The sequence below is a fragment of the Morus notabilis genome, unplaced genomic scaffold (genome assembly GCF_000414095.1).
Source record: "Morus notabilis unplaced genomic scaffold, ASM41409v2 Scaffold382, whole genome shotgun sequence".
Taxonomy (NCBI): domain Eukaryota; kingdom Viridiplantae; phylum Streptophyta; class Magnoliopsida; order Rosales; family Moraceae; genus Morus; species Morus notabilis.
In genome coordinates, this window is record NW_010364200.1 from 81,612 (window position 1) to 82,099 (window position 488).

Below are 488 nucleotides of genomic sequence, written 5' to 3' on the forward strand. Positions count from 1 at the left end.
AGTAGTTTTGGCTTTTTTTCTCAACCGAGCTGAAGCGGTGGACTCAGTGCGATTAAAATTCTTTCCTTTCTCTTTGAAGGAAAAGGCTAAAAGCTGGTTGTATTCTCTGCGACCTAGGTTTATTGGAAGTTAGGAAGAAATGATGACATCATTTTTCAACAAGTATTTCCCTCACCATAAGACCAATGGTCTGAAGCGACAGATCTCGACCTTTACCCAAAAGGACAATGAAACTCTGTATCAAGTTTGGGAACGGTTTAAGGATCTGTTAAATCAATGTCCCCACCATGGTTACGAGAGTTGGCGCCTCGTCAGTTATTTCTACGAAGGACTCACGATTCAAGAGCGCCAATTTGTGGAGATGATGTGCAATGGTGAATTTCTCCAAAAGGATCCCGAGGAGGCTTTTGAGTATCTCAACGAGTTAGCCGAAAAAAGCCCACACTTGGACCGGACCTAGTGCTACTGACAGCACCAATAGGTCCCGA

General features: G+C 43.9%; 1 non-coding gene across 1 annotated transcript; it reads right to left on the reverse strand.

Annotated features, from left to right (window-relative positions):
- Positions 1-187: 187 nt before the first annotated feature.
- On the reverse strand, positions 188-294 carry LOC112093054. Its single transcript, XR_002902890.1, has one exon. It is a non-coding gene; the product is annotated as a small nucleolar RNA R71 (small nucleolar RNA).
- Between the last annotated feature and the right edge of the window lie 194 nt (positions 295-488).